This window comes from Mixophyes fleayi, chromosome 1 (assembly GCF_038048845.1).
Source record: "Mixophyes fleayi isolate aMixFle1 chromosome 1, aMixFle1.hap1, whole genome shotgun sequence".
Classification (NCBI taxonomy): domain Eukaryota; kingdom Metazoa; phylum Chordata; class Amphibia; order Anura; family Limnodynastidae; genus Mixophyes; species Mixophyes fleayi.
In genome coordinates this window covers 163,492,863-163,516,226 of record NC_134402.1, presented here as the reverse complement: position 1 = coordinate 163,516,226, position 23,364 = coordinate 163,492,863, and the positions used below count along the sequence as shown (strand labels likewise).

The window sequence follows — 23,364 nt, the reverse complement described above, 5'->3', positions numbered from 1 at the left end:
GTAAGTCTCTATTTCCTCCTTGCTGGCTTTATAATATTCGGAATTGTTACATAAGTCTAAAGTTTGTCTGCATTATTGGAGTCGAAATAGTGACTACCACCTTCAGCAGGATGGGACATACCTCCCAACATTACCAGCAGTCAGGGCACATCTCCAGGGGCAGTCCTCCACTATTGGGACCGTCTTGCCTCAACCGGGCCAGTTGGGAGGTATACTCCAACCACTGATACATTACTATGAGCAGAGGGCAGACATCACAAGCTAACTGCTGTGTTCTTGGTTGGGATTCTGAGACTTCTGAAGTGGTCAGAAACAATAGGCATTTCTCCCTGAGGCAAATTACACAAGGACAGTTATTTAGAAGCAATTCAGTTGTATGAAGCTCATTCATTCTATTTGCAAATTAATCCAAATTGCCACTTGCAAATTTTGGGGGTGCATGTTTTCCTCAATATGTTCACTTTACATTACTTAAAGAAATCTCTAAAGTTCACCTTTGTTGGTGACGATGACTTTTGTAATTTTTAATTTGTAGCTACATGTTCAGTCCTCTCTATGGGTCAGCTACAATAGCAGGAGCCATATGTATTTATTAGAGCTACACACACATAGTTAAAAAGTGCAAATAAAATCAAAATGATTGAATTGAGATTCAGATAACTTTCTGTATCTTTTGTTTAGATCCAATCAAAAAGTGAAATGATTTTTTAGGTGGTTAAACTAGAATCTCTCTGAAAATAAAGCAACTAAGGCAAATATGTAATTCAGTACCAACCAGAAAGTATTCAGCATAAGTGATAAATGTTTGTTTTGGATCCATGATGTTAAAGTTGGTCTAAAGCAAGCAATGTGGTGGTATAGTAAATGCCAATTTAATTCACTGTCTAATGCATTACCCTGCACATTTTTAGTCATACTTGTTCTCTATGCCTTTCTAATAGTATTCTTCCTGTTTACTCTCTCATTTGTCTAATGGACCATTTAGTTTATTTTACTTTTCTAAAACAGTACTCCATGAAAAAATAAGTTGCTTTTTTCCGTTAACATAAATCACTGGGGCATGCTATTAGAAGAAACATGGTAATTACTGTTTTCCGGCTGCTAGTAATGATTTATTACTCCACAAAGGTTCCACAGAATTATGACTACCATGGCAACCATAGTCACATGGCACATTATGTAGTGAGCTGAGATACTTTGGAATATCCCTCTGAGCTCTGTTTGCACTGTAAAATCCTCCCCCTCTGCCTACATATGACATGCTGTTTAGCTGTTGAAGACTTTTTTGACAGGACTCTAGAAGTTTATAATATATTATTTTTAACAGGAGAGAGATGCAGAGATTTCATGCTACATTTGTTAAGCTACAAGATTTTATAGTCCTGTGTGACATCCATCCTATATAACATTTTTTTTTCACATACTTGTAGATAGTTAACCGCATTTTGTTTAGAGTTATCAGCTAACCATCTCTAAAGACTGTGACATCACATGAATGACTCAGGTGTGATTGACACTTTTAATAATGGAATTAACTGAACACGCCTGTCTGTCATTTCCAGGAGTGTTACTCAACCATGCTTTTGGTGGCTAGTCATCAAATCAGACTGGGTAAATCAGTGCTAAAGTTCCTGCTTCTTCCAATTACTATATATAAAAGGACTGGGACAGGTGAAACATCAGCAGTAAATTCCTATGTCATTCAGTAAACATTTAGGGGAGTAAGGAGTCTTCTACTGATGCATCTAATGATGCAACCAAGTTAAAAAAAAATATTGCGAGCATAGAGATCTAATTCTTTATTTTTTAGCCAAATAACTATTACTATATAAAAATAAATAAACTGAAGGCTAGTATTTTTAGATTTTTCTTTTTCGAGGCAATGCATTTTTTTTTTCTTAACATGAACATCCTTTGTAGCCTTTCTTGGTAGACTCGGTGACTTCCCAAATCCTGGTGAATGCATAGGTTTGTATTTAGAACAGTGAATGAACCAAAATGTGTTATATATTTATAATGTGTGTGTGTGGATAGATAGACGGACAATTACACAATATGGCTTCTAAGACCAATTTCCCACATATTTCGTAACAAAATTAATGGTGACTGCAATAATTGTTTGCATTTTTTTTTCTTTAATTGAAGTTCAAGAATATAGTAACCCTATTAATATATTATTTATTTATCTTTTATAAGAGTGCTTGAGTTTTTCCAAACCCCCCATTTCACTGTTTTTTTTTTTTGTCCAGACCCTTCTGTGCTGCTTACCGAGCCATGCCTGGTGTCTGGATTATAACAAAGTCTGGAGATTGACTTATATCGGCCTTATCAGTCTAAAACAAAAATTATCTCCTTGGATTTAGGGATTTACATTGGAAATATATCGGTCAAGGGAGGTTATCTTACAGTTTAGTGTTTGGTATGAAAAAGTATCTTAGAGATGCCAAGTAATGTTTTGTATATCAGGAAAAATATTTGATCTGTAATATTCATCGGGAGAGGTATACAATTTTATTGTCCTCAGAATACTCTAAAAAGGCTTTCTAATCCTTCCAGTAAAAATGTCACGTATGGAGAAATATTACATCCACTTAATTGAGTCTGCAAAATAACCTGTATATTAAATATAAAACTTTTATATGAACATTGGCTTTTAATGTTGGTGTTTAATTCTAGGTTGTCAGTCACATTGTCTGCAGATTAGTTATTGTGCCACCATGTTTTATCTCTGCTGGTAGCGGTTTGCAGGATAATTGGACATCTGTCTGAAAAGAAGCTTTGCAAATAATATAATGAACTGCAAGGGGTTTAAGTACAGCAAAGCTGTTTGTTGTGGCAAATTTAGGCTATGGTTTTAGTTAGAGTAATCAGTTGTTATTATTATTTTCTGTCAAATATGAAAACTGAATGAAGAGCTTTTATTTTACACATCAAATTATAGGATCATGTATAGTTTTGTCTACTTATGGTCAAACATTATAAGTGCCCACTACACTCCTATAAACAAGGTTGTCTACATAGGTCAAATATTTTAAAGGATTACCTGCAGTTAAGGGAGATTAAGGGTATTTTCACTCACATGAATTTCTGTTTTAGAAAATGTGTGTGTTCTAACCCTGGAGCAAGAGCTGTCTAGTTTGGGATTGCCATAAATGTAGTATTTATTATCTATCGTAAACTTATTTTACTTGAATGAATAAAAACTTAGTAACATGATGACAGAAAATTTAGCAAAATATTTTATGATAATACATGAGTGCCTATATTTTTATATATTTGTATGTTTTTATATTTAATATAATTATGGCAAAATACATTTGTTAAAATACTAATCTTACATTAATGGTAAATATTCTCACAATGACATTTTATGCAATGTAGCTTTGTCTATAAGAAATAATGATAATGTTTTGTTTAAAGTAGTGGCAAGCAACAGACGGGCCGCCTGCAGCCCACCAAACCTTCTCTTGCGGTCCTCCAAAAACGGTGACATCCGACTTCCACATCTTGTGACTTCCTTTGTAGAGTGCGCAGAGGTCATGTGCCGTACATGGAGGAGAAGAAGGGAGTGCCCCTATTTCCTCTATGCGCCATATTTGAAGTCCAGCTACTTCATGTTGGCCCTCACTGGTTTAAAGAAATGTAATGATTTAGTCTGTTTGTATAAAAAAACAAAATATTAGTAGTTTGGTCTACCAGTCATAATTTGCAAAATCTAAAATAACCACTCAACATTTCCATATTTAAAGAAAACAAGGATGATGGTCATTCTCTGTGTTCTTGTATTGATACTGGTGTGTTTGACCTCTATAATCAGTGTCCTAATTACACACATTGCAAATTATGGAGGTTTAGATGTTTGGTGCATGGGCCAAGAATGATATTTAAGACGGACAATGTTACCCATTGGCTGATTACCACACAAGTAAGATGACGCAGCAGACAGACAAAATGTTTGCACCATAAGGAACCATTTCTGTTTCTGTTGGGTTTTTCTTGTCAAGGGTCATCAATTTTAGGAACCTCACAAGGCCCAGTTTGATCTAAAACAATCAAGTTGGCAACTAAAATTACTTGTGGGTTGATATGCTCCCAGTATAATGTGTAGAGCCATATTTATATTGGTATCCTAGAATAAAAACGGGCAGGAAAGGCTACAAGGTAGAGATTGTGCCACAAGTTAAGAGATCAGAATACGTATCTTACTTGACCAAATTGGCGTGAGGCAAAGCAACTGGATCCTGATTTGGGCTAATGTGTTCTGTGTCAGTCATATTGTTCAACAAAGTGACATATGGGGGACCAACTTAAGCTGTTAATAAATTCAAGGAGGTAAATGTAGAAGTATGCAAGGAAACCAGAAAGAAAAGCATTAACAAATTAGAGACTAAATGCTGCAGGAGCACTATGTTCTTTCTCTGTGGCAGACAGAAAACTGAAATATCCAAAAAAAAGATCATTCTATCCCTATAACTGCACTTGGCTAACTAGATTATTTGCAAAGCTGCTGTTTTGTTTTGTTGTTTTTATCAACAGATTGATAATGCTGTATTGCAGAGCACAGTTTCTGTAGAAGGATGTTCTGCTCCTTGCTTTTTCCGTTAGCTATACACTTGAGAGTCCATTTACTCATTTCCTTGATTGCTGTTTTTCAGATATACTGCACAATATAAAGTGGTCAGCTATCAAGTACAGTTTCTGTAGTAACATCCATGTGCGTATGTGTGTCTCTACACATAATGCCCTTCTTTTAATTTGTGGTCCATATGTCCAGGCCTACACAGAAGGAGTTGCCTAGGACACTACATCTAGGAATGTATAATACTCCCTTCAGTTCTCCCTCAAACCTCCTGCCACTTCATCTTTCTTAAACTTGGAAAAAATTGCACAACTCCATTTCCTCTTCTACTGTAAACTAAAGGAGTGGAAATCGGCACAGGACAAAGAACTAAATGCTATCAGCCTATAATCTGGTTAGTCCTATACTTTCCTCCAATAGACTTGAATCTAGACTAGATTTGGCTGCTGGTGACCCAGCCAATGTTGTCCCCCTGCCGCCCAGCTCAGCATGCCCCTGGCCTGTAGTAGTTCAGTGACATGGCAGAGGTGTTTGGTCTGTGCAACTTCTACAGTTTTAGTGTTTCCACTGGGTAATGTGTTTTCACCCTTCCTTGGTCACCAGGGGATGAGCTGTATGGTGTGCTCGCACCCCAGGGTATAGGTTCTGTTGTGAGCCTGGGCCCCTGGGAAATAGGCAGTATTGCTGCTTTTGTAGCATTTGTTATTGTTAATAGTTGTTATACACATGGAGGTCCCTACTTGTGTGTGCATATATTGAGGCATTGAAAATGCAAATTTGCATGCACACACACAATATATATATATATATATATATATATATATATATATATATATATATATATATATATCACACACAATTTATTTATTATACTGAGAAGTATTTCTCCTGCATCTCTATGCTACATTCGACAGTGTTGACCACTCTCTTTTCCTGCAGAGGCTACAATCCCTAGGTCTTCAAGACACTGTCCTATCCTGGTTCTCATCCTACCTATTTAATCGCTTTTTCATTGTTAATTTCTCTGTAACAACCTCTACTTCGCTTAATTCATCAGTTGGAGTACCATAAGCTTCAGTCCTAAGTCCTCTGCTATTCTCTATCTACACCACTTCTCTTGGAAAACTAATAAGCTACTTCGGATTTCAGTATCATCCCTATGCGGATGATACACAAATTTATCTATTCTCTCCTGATCTCTCACCATCTGTGTTTTGCGTTACTAACTGTCTTTCTGCCATTTCATCTTGGATGTCCTCTCGCCAACTCCCACCCAACAATAGAGGCTTTTTGCCTGACATTTCTATTTCTGTTGACATGACCATAAATCACACTCCACAAGCTCGCTGCCTAGGTGTAATCTAGGTGTAATTTTGAACTCTCAACTATCCTTTTTTCCCCATATCAAATCTGTTTACATCATGCTGTACACATATAAAAAACATTTCTGGAATATGTACATACCTCACACAAGACACTGCAAAAACTTTAATTCATGCACTATTCATTTCCCACATCGACTATAGTAATTCCCTCCTTACTGGTCTTTCCAAAATCATACTCAAACCCCTACAATCTATTTTGCACGCAGCGGCTAGATTGAGCTTCCTTTTAAATCGTTTTTCGTCTGCTGAGTCACTCTGTCAGTCTCTACATTGGTTGCCTGTTTCTCATAGAATCCAATAAAAAAATTCTTCTACTAACATACAAGACCATCAACAAAATTGCACCGACATACATTTCCTCACTTGTCTCAAAATACCTCCCAACTAAACACCTCCGTTCTGCACAAGATCTGTGTCTCTCTTCCACTCTCATCACTTCCTCCCATTCTCGGTTACAGGACTTTTTTTGGGCTGCACTCACTTTATGGAATTCCCTCGCACTACAAGACTTTCCTCTAGTCTTCAAACCTTCAAACGTTCTCTGAAACCCACCTCTTCAGACAAGCTTATAATATTTCTCTACAACCCTTTTAATCTCCCTAGGTTACCCTATTACCACCCTCTACACAGCTAACCCAAGATAACAACCCTCTGACCAATATAGTTGTGTAACTGAGCAAACAGCCCACTAAATACTTTGTAGCCTTTGCATTCTAGCTGAACAAATATTCAATATGATGTAGCAGTTACCCTTATGTATCAAACCATTGTCCTATAGATTGTAAGCTGCGGGCAGGGCATTTTTACCTCTCTATTTATTACTGTTTGTTCCCAATTGGAAAGCGCTGCGGAATGTGCTGGCGCTATATAAATCAATGATGATGATTTCACCTGATTATGGTTTCTATTCTGGATTTAGAAGTCGCTATGAAAATTTCAGTTGTTGGAAATTTACATCTCCATATCACATTTTCTTGGATACAGTAGAAATGGACCATTGGTGTGATAGCTTGGTGCAAAGGAACAAGACTGTAATCTAACTTGTGCTGAAATCAATTGTTTTTTGATTGTTGCATTTCTGTGGAACAGAATTATGTACATGAGACCAAATTATGTAGTAATTTCAAAGACTGACAGTGATGTGTACTTTACCACAGTAGCCTGGTAACACCAATGATGGATAGGCTAAAGCAGTGGTTCCCAAACTGTGCTGCCCGGCCAAGGCCGCTAGTAAGCAAGGCATGGGACTGCTTGGTAATTATTCTGGCTTAGGGGTGCCTTGACAAAATTATGTAGACCCTAAGGGTGCCTTGAACTGAGAAAGTTTGGGGTCCACTGGGTTAAAGGCATTAAGAAGTATAAAAGTGCACTGCTGGTTCAGTGGGATATGTATGGATTCCGAAACTCTTTATCAAGACCGTTCCAGAAAGACAAAAGAAATTATTTGATGCTAAGTAAATGTCCTACACTGGGACATGATTGCTGAAACATTCCCCCTACGGTCACTGTGAGGAGTGCTGCTAAACCATTTAATGAGGAGAATGGGCAGTGCATTGAAAGGAGGGAGATTTTACCTATAATTTTAGTTTGTTTTAGGAATGGTGCCCCAAATTACAGAAACCAAACCCTATCCGCAAAACACTAGCTCCCAAATATGTATACATCCCATAACTAGCCACGTCTTTGACTTTTTTTTATTTTTAAATTTTTGTTTTGGTGGTATATTTTAATTTTATAAGTGGTTTACAGGGTGGAGGGCTGGGAGTGGTGGAGGCAGCAGCGCTATTGTTTTATCTTGCAAATGTACAGAGCAACAATGTCTGCTTGTATTTAAGACAAATTATCTCCCAAAGGCTCTATTTTTATGAAGTGTTGTTTCCAAAGAATGTATATCCTTCTTTCTGTGTTCATCCTTAAAATCTGTCTAATCTTACATGCGCTTATCTATTACTGGTAAGTGACTCATGTTTTACGGGAGAACCAGAGCCTTTCATTGTAATCTCTATATTATCTGCTTGAACAGTGGTCATCTCATTCATATATTTGTTTTCCATTTATCCCTTACCAAGGTGTGTTTGCTATAATGCTGTTCAAGTGCAGCTCCATGCAGAGATTTATAGAAATGGTATTTTATCAAGTAATAGTGGCTTTGCAAAATAAAGGGAAAATCTGGACATAAATGATGTAACTACTAACATTTTGGTAAAGCCCTTAGTTAATTGTACGCTTGGACTTGCTGTTAGGGCTTTTGTGTCAATACTGCAAATGAGGGGGTCGGTTATTTATTTACATGTTTTGCTGATCAAGGGTACAGTAAAATGGAAAAAATGTAATATGTTTATTTGTTTTTGGGTTTTTTCTAAACAATTTTTAATAAGGAAAATCCTTTCTATAGTGTATAGAGGGCACTAGAATGCTCTCTATCAGTCACTAGATTAGTCTCTGCATTGAATGGTTTTCAGGGCTAGTAGATGTGTGTGATTTATAGTTCTTTCACATAATTTTTCAGCAATTTAATTGGCTATATAAAACCACAGCCACACTAGACAAACCACATTGCACTGTTCCGTTGTGGCAAGTTGTTAGAAGTGCCTGGCCCACTTGCTTGTGCCCACCAGGCCAAAAGTTGCCAGCCTACCTGGTTCCCATAGGGCAAGCACACCTATAAGGCAGGGTACCGACTACAGTTTTGTTACCCGATTATCGGGCCAGTCACATAATAAACGACCGGTTGGCCTGATATCGCATTAGTGTGTACGCTACAGTGATGAACAATTATCTTTCCAAATCGCATCGTATCGTTTCATCTTATAAACGGACTAAAAATCTCCAACGATAGAACGCTGTCGTTCCAATTCTACAGTGTATATGTACTCACAATTCGGAACTCCATAATGTTTACAGAGTCATGATCTTTTCAGCCGATGGTTGACAGATGAAGGGCACAGGTAAATCTTGTAAATTGTGTATAGTGTGTACACATGCATCGGGACACTGTCGTTGGTGAAATTGTAAATATGTCACGTGACAAATTTTCTGTATTGTGTACCGAGCCTCAATCATTGTAGTAATATCACCGCTGCAGACATGGCCAGTTAGAGATATCATATTCTCCTCTGTCTGGGATTGCATAAGTTAAAAGGATGACATCATTGTTAGTGAGAAGTTCAATTTCAAACTCCGCAAAAGTTTTTCAACTGCTCAAAGAGGAAAGGCTCACTGCTTTCATTGGCATATATATTTTTATTAACTTGTTCTTTGTGTGAGTGTTTGTCTCTGTTCTGTATATAAGCAAACATTTTTCATCAGGCCACGGCTTTCCAATCACTGTAATGTGCTGAAGATGTGGTTTTGTTGCTGTGAATGTCCTGGATGCTTAAAGTAAGTAGAATAGAAACCTATAATTTTCTTGTGGGAGAAAATGTCTACATTTGAATGTGCTGTCATGAGCAGTACAATAATTATAACTCTCTGTCTGTCTTTGCCAGGATGAAAGAAGGAGAAAATTATCTTTGCAAATGTCATCGGGGGCTTGTTAAACAAATGTGCTGTGGCTTTATTAATTTAACCCTTACCTATACTATGTTACTTACCAAAGGTGGAAAGCTCTGTACAGACCTCTCTTGTGCTGTGAATATTCCATAGCATTTGGTTTGAAAGAGCCCTCTTTGGTATAAAGCTACCCATGTACTGTACAAATATTAAGCATTTTATACAGTCTATTCAAGGTAATTACTAGTGGACCATAGTTAATTTTGGGCTTAAACACAAAAGAACATTAAGTTAATATTTCAGAAATTTGAACCAGTTAAATCCCAGCAAAGTCTCATCAGAGTATAATTTATAATTGTAGAATTAATTCCTTAAAGAAAGCAAATAAAAAGTATAATAATAGTATTATGAAGGTATAAAAGTGGGATATTTATAACAGCCTACCAAATATATTGAAGGACAAGACTTATATGTAAATAAAGCTGGTGTCATTGGATTTTTTTTTTTTTTTTAAAGCATGGATGTCCCAGTAATACAGGGGCATTTGTCCTTTATGATTACAAAGCATATAGTGTAGTATTTAGTAATTATGTGCTTTAATATAATAGAAAGACAAGTACCTTTTACATATAAAAAGGCTTATGTGTGATTAGCTATTTGTGTGGGCATATGAGGTTAATATAAATAATAAAAAAAAAATAAAGGCAGGTTTTGCTTTTAATTAAATTGTCATTTTAACTCTGCCCATCAATATTGGTGAAAATCGACGATTTGGCAGAATCACACTTTGATTTATTTTGTACAGTTACTCCAGGTGGTAAATGTGGGTGCCTGGGGGAGGTGTTTATCTGATACACAGCATTTAATATAAATGAGAAATTGTTCATAGGCTCGGACAAATATTAATTCGTTCTGCGAATATGCTACTTATTAATATAGCTTTTTATGGTGTTATCATTCAGTCTTTCTCCTGCCAACAGGGTATTTTCTTATAGCAATCAAACCTTCTTTCTGCTCCTCTGACTTTAGAGTATTATTATTATATTGTGGCAATATATAATTATCATTCTCCATCATAATCCCTGTCAATAATGAATATTTAGATTTTTCCTTTATGGAAAATTAGGTAAACTATTTACTGAAATAATGACCCAACTATTGGCTTGACAATTATTTATGCAAGCCTGGTAAATGTTATGGTAAAACAATACACCTAATAGCTTCTTAATTGCTGTACGTCCCTCTTCTAGGAATCTAGGTAATGTGTAGATGAAAGTGGCAATTATGGCTGGGACAAGTTTGAAACTACCCAACAGAAGTTCACGTAAAGTACAAGCTGGTGTGTTTTCTAACATTCCTGGCTATAGTACTTTTACATTATAAATGCATGTGTCTCAGTAATCCATTATTTCAGATTTTTTGACAATTTATGTTGAGGATATTTAGTGTCCCAATATTTAGTTCAAGGTTTACGGTTTATGGATGAGGCTGAAGGCTGATTGGTCTTGCTCTTAATTGCCACCATTTTAATTAAATTAAATTTTTAATAAAATTTGTGACCTTTCATTTGGCAAAAAAGTGCCTTGTGTCTATATTTGTAAAAAAACCCTTGGTAAGTGAAATAATGTTAAAGGTAAAAGTTATCAACCGCTAGGCGGATTATGAGGGGACATTTGGCCTGTCTATTAAATGTTACTTTTTACAAGAGAGATGCAAAATGGGTTCCAATAAAAGTATAGGGCATAGGTTGGGTTTCCAAAACACTTCCCTAAATGCACCTTCTCCGCCTCATCAACGTCAATCTAGTTTTTTTCAGTTAAGTTCAAAACTTCTAATCCACAGTCATCAAGGAATGTTTCAGATTTGTCCAACTTCTCTCATCTGACTGTGCAAACGTTTGTTCCCCCTCTGCAGCAGACTGCTCAGTTCACAAATCCACGTGCTTATCTGTAAAGATGGGGGCATTTATGTCAAAGCAATCCCTGTCGCATTCAAAAGTGGAGTTGTTTTTAGTACCATTCCTGTAGAATTTGTATTGGTACCTGTGCTACACTTAATAGGCCATGAATGTACATTTGGGGGGAGATTCAATTAGCTGTGAGGTGTCTACCGTAATTGCCGGAAATGTGCATGGCGCGATGTCAGCTCGCCACATCTCTGGCAATTGAATATCCCTCTTGGCGTCAGCTACTACCTGCTCCCTTGCTGTTTTAAGTTGTGGCCACAAATTATAGATTCAGTACATGGAAAGGCACCTGGTTTCCATATAATAGAGATTGTTATGCACATTTTATCATAATGGTGCCTGGTGTCATGGAGGTAACGGGGATGTGATCAGTAGTGTTTCCTGCATGGAAGATATGATGTGAGTCTAGCTACAGCATCCCTAGTGTTTGAGTATGTACTAACACATGATATACTAAAAAAGAAAAAACAATTAAGGGGAACACAAAAAGTATCCAGGTAAATGTTAAAGGAATAATTATAACAATTAAAAAAATCCCCATGTGTACCTGTATAATGCTCATAAGGTAAATATAATTACTTGACTATACTATCAAGACAATGAAAGACCTATCTTTTTCCTTTTAAAAACTAAAGTTACTGTTCTTTTCATAAACTAGTGCAGCAATACAACTTTTCCTGTTTGAAAAAGGGCATTTTTGTTGTGATCGCTGCCCTAGTGATAGGTGTCACATGAAGTTGTAATGAATTTCCATACGGCTTTCATGTGATTGTCCTGCTTACATGAGCCCCATGCAGCCAGTTTTATTTTCATTTCCAGAACATGAATTCTTGTGACCGATTCTTACGAAACCGCTAGAAATTATACTCGGAAACACTTTATATTGAGAAGACAAAAAAAATAAGCCTTTTGAAAATTACTCTAAAATGAAAACTCTTGTGTGTATCTTGATAAGTTGCTTTTAGTTACCAGATATCTGATGGTAACCAGTTGCTGCCATTATTTTTATCCGATTTAATTTTGTCAGTGCAGTTTGTGTGATTGGATAGCTGCTTTTGGTGAAATACTCTTCAGGTCTAGATTTTCTTTTTGTTTACCAAAGATCAAGCAGAAATTACTATAATATACCACTCTACATACCGATTAAAAAATTCACCCAAACTACACCTCTTGCACTTATGATGCAGCTCTTCTGGTGAGCCAAGGACGCTGTTCTTCAGGCCATGCCGCTTTCTGGCAGCTGCAAATATAGACTGTTGGCAGGTTTTGTAACTATTACTGTTATTTTTACTGTTTATAAACATTCACTCTAAATTCAGAAAATTATTTATATATTCTCTATTCATCAACAGCATTGTTGTTGTTGATAATATATTATTGTTATTATATGGTTTTCCATCTTTAGAACGTTTTCTTTTACTGAGGTGTACAGTACTTTTTCTTCCTGCAAAGTTGTTTATTTGTGATGCCCCAGCAGACAGTACTGTCATCTGCATCAAATACAAAAGAGCAGCTTTAGGTACTATAGATGTATAACTAATGACTATAAATATCTTTGGTGATCTGAAGACATGAATAACTCATTTAGTAATCGTTGCAGGGGAGCGTGCACAAACTGTCCTTTTGATGGTGGTATGGATGGTTTTATTATAACTTACAAAATTGTACAAAGTTGTTTTACCACATACAAAATGATGTGATATCCAAAATGTTGTATTGAGAGCCCTTTCTTTTGAGAATATGACACGTCTCCAATTGATCTTGATAAAATAGAGTTGTTTTTTTTTTTTTTTTCAAGGACTGCAGTTATGGAGTTTCCGCAATAAATCAGGATCTAATGATAGGCATGTACAGTTTAATATTGGATGACCTTTCCCCACCGGAAAGAGGAGTTGTAATCTATGAACATTAGGAAGTCTGAGAGGGTTGGTCATACCCGGAGGCTATGCAGTAAATACAGATGTTGTACACTTGCATATAGACAACAACTGCTCGGTGGTAGGGAAAGAGGATGAGACTTGCACGGAGTTGTCTCATGTCTGGAATTTAAGTGTGAATCATTGTATTTTTGCAGAGTGTATCCAGTGATAGATTATTTGTAATGTTAATAATGAACTGAAACATTCACCTTAACCATTCTTTTCAGCATACAAATGTTTTAAAGCTGTAAGACAATACAGAACTACAGCAGACTCTTTCATTGCAATCGAGCAGCTCAGCCTGGGGTGTGTGTGGCTGAATTGATCGGGTTGTCTGCTATTAGGGTGGTATTGACCACATATCACTAGGTTTCCAGTTGATAACGGCCACTCAAATATTTGTTCTCTTTAGGGGACTGCTTTACCCTATGAGTCAAAAGTCAGAAGTGAATGTCATACTTGCCTACTTTTTGAGCCTGTGCAATAATCCCAAAAGTGTACTTGTACAGCAGAGGCCTGATGATGCAAAGTGGGTAAGCCATGCCCCCACCCAATTCACATGAACGAGAAGCTGGATCCAGGAGTGTGGCATACTCGCATGCAGGGCCGGATTAACCCGAGGTCTAACTGGGCTATAGCCCAGGGGCCTTGGGCATCCAGGGGGCCCTTTAAAGTCCTCAGCAGTATTATTGATCGGGGCGGGGGCGCCCCCAGCCCGATCAATGCTGCTGAGCACTGTCACTGTAGTCCTCCGCCCCCGGCGCTCAGTAATCTGCTTACTGAGGAGATCTTGCGAGTGAACTCTCGCGAGATCTCCTCAGTAAGGAGCTTACAGCGCGCCGGGGACGGAGGACTACAGTGACAGGTAAGCGCTTGGGGGGCCTCACGGGGTACGGGGGGGGGGGGCGGCGGGTGGCTCACATTGGGGGCCTCACGGGGGAATGGAGACGCCCTTAGCCCAGGGGCCTCCATTCCCTTAAACCGGCCCTGCTCGCATGGGAGTCAGGGAGGACTTCCAGAAATTTGTGACTCTCAAAATTCCTAAGAGACTCACAGGAGAGTAATCAAGTATGGTGATCAACTGTCATTTCACTTAACTTCTACATTTTATGAACATTGCAAATAGTTGTTCCAACTTGCAATTTGTAAGTGCCTTTCTCAATATGTCATTTTGGATATAATGTAATTTTGTATTTCGTAACTGTCCACAAGTTTGCACAACTTTCAGACTCAATATAGCTGTGAAAAAAAAAAGATGTAATATTTTTTTCTTTTTATTATACATTCCATATAGAAAATATCCAATGAAAGGAGTTACATCTGTATATAACATATGGGGCCCTTAATGAAACAGAATTTAAAAGTGTATATTCATAGAAAGATCAAAGTTGGAGACATTTATGAAACTAGTGCACGTCATATAAATGCTTAAAAGATACTGTATATATGGAATAGTTGAAATTAAACATCTGGCACTATGGGTTACAGTAATTTGTTATATTTGCACAGTTACCACTGCACCAGTGCTGAACGTACTGTAGCCATTTCCAATAACAACCACATGACCTTTTTGATATGTTAACTTGTGCCATATTCTCTCCCTCTCCGCGGTTCCATGTTAAGGAAACCAGGACCTGGGGAAAAAAGCCTCTTTTATATAGGTCATCCGTGCTAACACCTGGTGCAGTAAAGATCAGGACCCTGTGGTGGCACCATATTCTGATGCTACAACTCCGACTGTTTCCAAAAGCAATGACAGCAGGTGGCTCTTATTTTATTTAGTAGCTACAGTCCAGTTTAGTGGTACACTTATAGGGAGAAGTGTGGATCAAAATAGCAGTACATATACTGGGTGGCAGATGGTAAGTGCCTTGAAATAAGTTCAGTGGCTGGGATTTGATGCGGTACACCGTTATGTTGGATCTCTTCATCTTGATGCCACAAAGGTCCTGGATAAATCATGTCCGCCTCTGTTTGCCAAAATGGAATGCAAATATTTTTGTAAGTTTGCAGATTGTCCGCAGCTATTTCTATTTCAGTTGGAATGAAACTCTGCAGTTACTTGTGGTTAGATGCAGCTGAGGGTAATAATGTATTATATTGTTTACATTGAGCGTTTTTCTTGGCATTGTACAGGTAAAAAAAGGCTCTACCAAAGTGCTTTTAAAAGACTGAACTTTCAGACGGGAGCTTTCATTCAATTTTTTAAATTACAATGTCTCGACTGCTGAACCATATTGTTTTCTATAGGTATTTTTTATAGGTATTTCATATTTGTCTTTTAATTAGCTTTTTATTTAAAATATACCATGTACTTGAATGCCAACGCACGGCTTGTAACTTTCTAATACTTTGTTTACTGCATTTAAAGTAGTTATGTCCCATTATTCTGTAGTCTTTTCTAACAGTTCCCAAGCTCCAAGTAAAATGATATGCTTGCTGTCACTAGTTCCTGGTTAGTTGTTCAGCTGCATCTGGGTGAATATTGGACCAGCCCACAAATTTGCTTTTTCCACGGAGTGTAGATGATGAGTCTGCTTTAAGGGCCATGTGTCCACATGTAAACATGGTCCAGCGGCCTGATGCTCCTTGTGAGACTGTAGCATATTTGAACTGTCAATCTATATGTTTTCTATATTCCACCTTTGAATTACATGCATGCTGACAACAATAAACAGGTGAAGCAATGGAAGGAAAAGAGCCACCTAGTACTTGAAAATAATTGTAGTACTATCTACCTGGGCAGACTGATTATAGTCAAGTGATTTCTTTTCCGTAGGCACTCAATATCTCAAGTATCTACAGAGTTATTATTATCCTCTATTTATAAGCCGCCACAATATTTCCTTAGCGCCGTACAGAGTACAAACATTAGACCATACAGGGTGAAACGTACAAAACAATAGACATGTAATACCAAGACTCTAAAGGCTCCAAGCATAGCAAGTACAGAGAAGATAGAGCAGAAGAATAGTTATAGAGACAGGAGGGAAGAGGGCCCTGCTCGTAAGAGCTTACATCCTAAAGAGCGGGCAAACTGAGAGCAGGCTGCAGGCACAATGAGGGGTCAGTGGATGGGGAGCAAGTGCAAGTGAAGCTAGTAAGAGGACAGGAGAGGAGATCTAGCGTGGAGAGATGGTTAGGTGGATGTCTGGTAGGCTTTGAGGAACAGATGAGTTTTAAGATCCCGTTTGAAAGTGCACAGTTTAGGGGACCGTTGGATAGAAGGTGGGAGGTCGTTGCAGTGGAGGGAGGCAGCCCGGGAGAAATCTTGAATTCTGTAGTGGGATGAGGTGATAAGAGTGGAGGAGAGGCGACAGTCATTGGCTGATCGCAGGGAACGGGATGGAGTGTGAATGTAAAGGAGGTTGGAAATATATGTGGCAGTGGAGTGGGAGAGGGCCTTGTAGGTGAGGGTAAGGAGATTGAATAGTTTCCTCCTCTCCCGCAGTGTAAAATTGTGGACTTCTGGAAGAGTAGACGGTTCTCCCACAAAGTGGGGGTGGAGGAGATACGCTCATTGCAGTGAGCAATGTGTGAGTAGGGGCATAAGGATGCAATTGGTCTCATTATATACATTTTCCTGCCCACTTAGTGCCGTAGGTACCTCTGCTCCTGGACAGGTGTAAGTATAGGGCAACCATGTAATAATTCATTTTTTAACATTGAATTTTTTTTCCTTTCTGGTAGTTCAATGTGTATTGGTAAAATAAAGCAAGATAAATAGAAGAATTTATATACTGCATTTACCAAACACCTGAGATTCGTCCACTTCTGTACTAATGTATGTTTAATCAATCACACAAATTAATTAACTGCAAGCTTGAGGATCTTGGCGAAACAGCTTAGGGGGACTGTGTTATTGTAGTATAGTATTTTCATGCAGTTTTTTTTATCCAAAAGTTCACAGACAGGGCTCGATTGAACCTGATTCCTTTTGATTGGTGCTACTTTTTCAGCAAAATGATTGCTTTTACTCCTAGCAAAATGAAAAATGCCAGTCAAATTCCTGGCGTGCTTGTAAAGAAAAGAAGACCACAATCCCACTTTTAAATCCTTTGAAAGTTATTAAAAAAACAGAAGGGCATCAGTAAGGTCTTTGGTACAAAGACTTAATCTAAACTCCAATTTATTAAACTATGTGGATCCGCTTTTATTATTAGATTACATGCTTACAAGGATATTCCAGATTTTATAGGCATTGGAAGAGTTTACAGATCAGTTACTGATATTTTTCCATTCATGTCAATCTGTCACTTTACCTTGCGCTGGGTTATTCAATTGTCTTGATATAAACACAGTAGTTACATAACTAATAATGCAAACTAAACAGCCACTAAACTAAAAAGAAAGTAAGTTGATCCAGTTTGAATAGGCTTGATGTTATTTTAAAAAACATAACTGGGATGGCCTCCATCCCATGATTGTAACTTAGTGGATTGTACCTACCTCTAAATACATTGTTTTCTCTTTCAGCCATATGATCTTATCATCAAGTAGCATTGTTTATTTTTATAGCTTCTGAATATGACACATCTGCTGTGCTGTCTAGGTTGGGTCCAATTTGTATGCAGAGAACAGCTTTGTGTCATATCCATGGCACGGAAATGAACAAATCTGCCTGATAATATAAATACATGCCAAAAAAGCACAAAATCAAGCTGAAAAGAGAAAAGGTATGTACAAGCCAGTAAATGACAGTTGTCCCCTTTTAAAATGTTTTGAAATGGAAGGTATCCTTGATATCTGGCATGCCCTTCACTCTGATTTTCTGTCATAGGCTGTCTCTGTGGAGGCTTAAAAAAGCAGGAAATGTGGTGCTCATAGAAAAGCTTTTTGTCCTTTTGATATACCTTCTGTCACATATGGTTTGTGAACTCCAGTTGCAATTCAGTGTCCTTTTTTTTTTTTTTTTTTTTTTCCCATTTTTTTTTTATATGCATAAAGATTTGACCGTATTTAATTACAAGCTAAAGTACATATATATTTATACACAGAGGGAGTCCTTAGGTTCTGCCTAGTGTTCTCAGGTCCTTGTAGGGCAGTCCTTCTAGCTACGTTATGTATTGCCAAATGATCACACAGGACGCTGGCAGTTTTAGTACCGATCTTAATTATAAGTGTAGCATATAGACAGTAGCTTTGAAATCTATCCTACCGATACTCGTGAAGCTATGTCCCAAGCCATAGTAACAGTTATGTATGAGCAAAAAATGTGGACACACTCCCTATTTCATTATTGGTGCAAGTGTACCGAATTGTCTACCTGGTGTATTTCACGTGACCACACCCACTTCATGGTCCCTTGAACTACCTCAGAAAGTCAATTTGTTCCTGCCTTTGTAGGTATGTGGATACACCTGAAACCTCAAGTGGTGGAAAGAGTGAAGCACCATTTCAAAGTCCAACCTGCTATTGTTTTAGGACTACCGCTTCTTTAATTTAACTTTTCCAACTTGGTTTCTTAAAATAAATTAAACATGAGAGTGAGTGGACATTTGACATGTCATGTTTCTGTGTGTTTGAATGTTAATTAGTTGAAATTTGCCTAGGAATGTACTTTTGCGTATAAGTGCAACTGGATTTGATCTTGGACAATTCAGGTTTTGTTTTGTGTACTTGATTTTTTCCTCTGCGTGCGGACTGTAAATCTTGTCGCTCAAAGCAAAGTTTTGCTTTTGCATTTTGGTGCCTAATTCGCTTGGCCTGCAAGTCCACATGCTTACCCAGAAAAGCAGGTGCATTTGCGCAAACATAGGTGTGTGACATCACAAAAGAGCTTTAGTGCAGCAGGTTTGCTTTTTTGCACTTTTGTAAATGAGCCTTATTGAATACAATTTGATTCCCGACACCTTACTGATAACTGTTATCTGCCCTATAGTACATGCTGCGTAAATACCAGAATTATAGATGAAATGGTCAATTGGACATTTCCGTAATGCCTGACTTGAGTAGACTGTTTTCCATGGCAACCAGAACTAGTAGCAGTGTGGGTAAAACATCTTGACAGATAGTGGCTGTATGTAAAATAGTTTTAAAATAATACCACTATGCTGGCAACAGTTAGTCTTTTTATCTATTAAAAAAAATGCTATTTAAAAATATTATTATGATATATTGATATTTTCCAGTGTCTTTAGAAATGTATCTCCAGACTTGTCTAACAGGAGTTTCCCCTTCTCTTTATTGAGTCACTATTGGTCATAAATGTTACACTTTCCCAGCTGATAAGCACACCTTTCCGTTGCTGCAATGTGACACCATAGTTAATGAAACTGTACTTTGAATGTAAGTGACTATATTTTCTCCATAATGTAGCATATAAACCTCCAAATAAAACTACATAATTTACAATTCATGTTGTTAGCAAATAATCGCTAAGGATGACAGTGTTCCAATCTGCGTTGCTGTTCTACGAATTTAACATTCAATATTCTCGTTTTGTCATGTAGAAGAAATTGGCATTGCTACTTAAATTTGTTTGTAAAGATATGAACCAGACACTTTACCAATTGAATTAACTGTAAAAAAAAAATGTAACAAATTTAATACCCATGAATCTCTCTACCTTAGTTATTTCCACCTTCTGTATTCTCTTGCACCCTCTGTCTGTCTGTTTTTCTGTTTCAGCTGTTTCGTTTATTCTATTCTCAATGCTGGATCTGTCTTTTCTTTCCCACTTTTCCTGCTGAACATTTGCTATGATTAGAAAATCTGTTATGCCTATTCAGCACTGCCTGAGAATAGCAGAAGGTATCTGTAAAATATTACCAAACAGAAAGAGAGGTGAATTGTCTCTTACACTGTAATTGCTTCTGTAATGACTTGAAGGGAAGAGAATTTCCGCTAAGCTAAGATTCTGTTTTTCTAACTTTCCCTGCTTCCGGACTGGATGTAACCACAAAGAATTTGTGTAGTGGGCCATGGATCTGGTAATTGTGGGGAGCATGCTTAGAACAGCCTTCCTCTAGAATTACAAAGCCTTGATCAGGACCAATACATTTTTGTGTGGTGACGGAAAGCAACTCATGGGAACCTTGTTTTATTATTTTGGAAATTGTTGGTTACTATTCTCTACTCTCGCCTCTTAGGGGTATATTTACTAAGCTGCAGGTTTAAAAAAGTGGAGATGTTGCCTATAGCAACCAATCAGATTCTAGCTGTCATTTTGTAGAATGCACTAAATAAACGAAAGTTAGAATTTGATTGGTTGCCATAGGCAACATCTCCACTTTTTCAAAACCGCAGTTTAGTAAATCTAGCCCCCAGTCTTCTAAAAATACATTAGTTTGTCAATTTTTTTTTATTAAGGTAATAATATTAAATGTTTCAATTATTGAATGGGGAGAAAAATCTAATTTGCATGACTATTCTAATCTAAAAATCTAATTTGTGTGACCCATGTTCTTCAGTTGTACAATGAAATTTTTTTAATCAAAGGTTTTTCAATAGGGTCTAAGGCAAGCACTTGTTTTGTTATCAAGTTTCATCTCCTGTTAGTCAGCTATGTCTCCAGTGGGCAGGGAAAGAGCAACCTGTAACCAATTAGGGCATCGGAATGTTCACAACAGAATGTGTCAGAAAATGACTGTGGTAATTTTGTGAGAGACCATCCCACATCAGCCTTGTTATACTGTAAATCTTTGTATCACCTGCAAAAAAATAAAAACCTTCTCTTGTAGACCACATGTGATATAGATAATAAACACATTAAAAAACGCTGGACCCAGGACTCTGGTAACCAGTGGTATACCTAATGGATCAGACCTCCATCTGAACCTATGCCACAGAATTAGTTACTGTCTTCGGTCCTTAATCTTTTCTCCATAGTAACCAGCTCTCTTGGTGCTATGGGTGCTTGAGGACCTCCAATACTTGCTGCCAATAATAACTATGTTTATGTATGACATTTTTCAGTTAAATGGGTGGGGGGGGGGGGGTAATAAAAGCACACTCAATCATTTTTAAAAGTCTTTTGCCTTCCAGTATCTGAGAATCCAAGGATTTTCAGTTTTTTTAATTAATCTATTGTGGCACAGCATATCAAAGTAAGCTATATCCACTGTTCCATACTGTGTAACTTTAGTTATTCAGTCAAAATAATCAACCATTGTAATCTTATTGGTTAATGTAACAGCAGCCACTGCCCTGTTTTGAGTTTTCTGGAAAGCAGGAAGAGACATGTTCTATATACCAAGTGATTTGCTGGACTCTGAGATTTCATGGATACGGTTTGTGGAGACATTTTGGAGCAAACGCTGAGTAGCCACACAACTTGGGAAGGTAGAAAAAGCTGGAGGAGAGGCGATAACGACAATGGGGGATTCTGGCGGGAATGGGATCAAATGGGGATCTGCGAGTGATGGAGACGGGGTGAAGGAGGAAGTGATAGGGGTAAGGCAGTTTTAAAATGAAGGCGATGATTCCCTTAACAAATCAAAAGAAGGCAGTGACTTGTATCCTGTTTATGAGGAAAAGGAAACCGAATGGTCCAACAGATTTGACTGCCATCTGAAACAGAGTTCTTTACATACTTTATTCATCCAGCTGCACAAAAGAACAGAACAAGAAGAGGATGAAGAAATCCTAACTGAAAGTTCCAAGACAACCAATGTTTGCACCAGATTTGAAGTATCCCCATCATATGTAAAAAGTGGTAAATTGAGGCATTATCAGGTGAGAGGCTTGAAGTGCCTTAATATCTTTCTATGAGATTGGCATTAATGACATCCTAGCTGATGAAACAGGGTTGTCTTCTTAGATATATGAAACATTACAGGAACACTCCTGGACCTCATGGTGTTGGGTACAAAGTCTGCCTTGCAAAATTGGATACCCGAGTTGAAAAGATTGGTGTTTTCCTTGCATGCAATTTGTTTCATAGGTGACGAGGATAATATAGCTGTCTTTGTCCCTGGTGTTCTGTCAAAAGAATGAGAGATTTGTGTATCATCATATGAAAATATCATTAAGGAGACGTCTGTGCTCAATTAATTTTTATTATTGAGAGATTGTTAAACCCCAACCCGCCTTCTCCTGATAAGAACACCACTTTAGAATATTTTGCATGAACTCTGGGCACTTCCGAATATCTGTTGCCGGATGCTTCTAACTCTGATTTTGATTTGGAGATCAAAAATTGATCGAATGTCTCTTGTGTTGTAAGACTGGAAATAAGACTTCTTCCAAAAAAAAATGTAGATAGTTAAATCGATGTTGGTCTAAATAAGGTGCAAGTAGAATGATACACAAGGATCTTAATGAAAGACATTGATATTTTGAATTATTCAGACAAGACTGATAAAATTAGACTGTTGAATATGATCATGCAGCTGAGAATGTGTTGTAATTATGTTTACCTTTTTGATGGAGTTGAGCCTGGCTTACCATACACTACACACGTGTACTTGGTTAAATATGGTGAAAAATAGGAATTGCTAGACAAACCTCTGCTCAAGCTAAAAGAGCAATGTTCATGGGTGTAGACATTCAGTTAGATGATAAGAGTGTTCGATTTCTTGGAAGATATTTACATGTGGAGAAATTATGAATACTGACGACTGGATGGACAAATACATGATAAGTATCTATCAGTGCTTATAATGCATCTGGTAGTTCGGAATTCATTTTCATGTTTGACACACATGCTGGTGGGCTTGGAATTAACCTCTTTGCAACTGCTGATGTCATTGTACATGATTCCTAATGGAATTTCCGAGTAGATATTCATGGGCTGGTTACACACAAGTGGCCAAGCAAAATCTGTTAGTGTGTAGGTTTTTTACAGACAAGACAATTGAAAAACTTATTGTTGAATGCGCAGAGATGAAACTGCAGTTGGATTCTATATTTATTCAGCAAGGAAGTTTAGTGGTCCAAAATTTTAAAGAAGCCAGGAAATGATGAACTGCATCAGATTAGTCATGGTGGTGCCACACACGTGTTTGTTACAAACATATAAAGAGAAAAGCAAAGAAATATGAAAGGAAAGCAGGTTATGCTGTGTATGTCTATGTCAGGGAA

The 23,364-nt window shown here is 37.5% G+C and overlaps 1 protein-coding gene and 1 pseudogene across 7 annotated transcripts in view; both read left to right on the top strand.

The window, feature by feature from the left end:
- PTPN13 (protein tyrosine phosphatase non-receptor type 13) overlaps positions 1–23,364 on the top strand; it is a 211,284-nt gene that overhangs the window by 15,706 nt on the left and 172,214 nt on the right. The gene's annotated exons all lie outside the window — the stretch shown is intronic.
- LOC142140728 (SWI/SNF-related matrix-associated actin-dependent regulator of chromatin subfamily A member 5 pseudogene) lies at positions 21,751–23,302 on the top strand (annotated as a pseudogene).